The sequence below is a fragment of the Eurypyga helias genome, unplaced genomic scaffold (assembly GCF_000690775.1).
Source record: "Eurypyga helias isolate BGI_N326 unplaced genomic scaffold, ASM69077v1 scaffold20961, whole genome shotgun sequence".
NCBI lineage: Eukaryota > Metazoa > Chordata > Aves > Eurypygiformes > Eurypygidae > Eurypyga > Eurypyga helias.
In genome coordinates this window covers 19,182-19,403 of record NW_010230509.1, presented here as the reverse complement: position 1 = coordinate 19,403, position 222 = coordinate 19,182, and positions in this window count along the sequence as shown.

The window sequence follows — 222 nt, the reverse complement described above, 5'->3', positions numbered from 1 at the left end:
CCCCAAACGTGTTTTCAACGTGCCCTCCGAGCCAGAAGGTTAAAAGAGGCTGCAAAACAACACTTCCCAGGATTTTCTTGGTCCCCAGCTCCCTCCCAGTGGTGAAGTTGGGATGGGTTCGTTTTGGGGGGTGACGGACTCGTTTTGGGGGTGACGGACTCCCTCCCGCGACAGCGCCAGCCGGACGGCGAGCGGAACAAAAGCCCCCGCGGAGATGCAGCT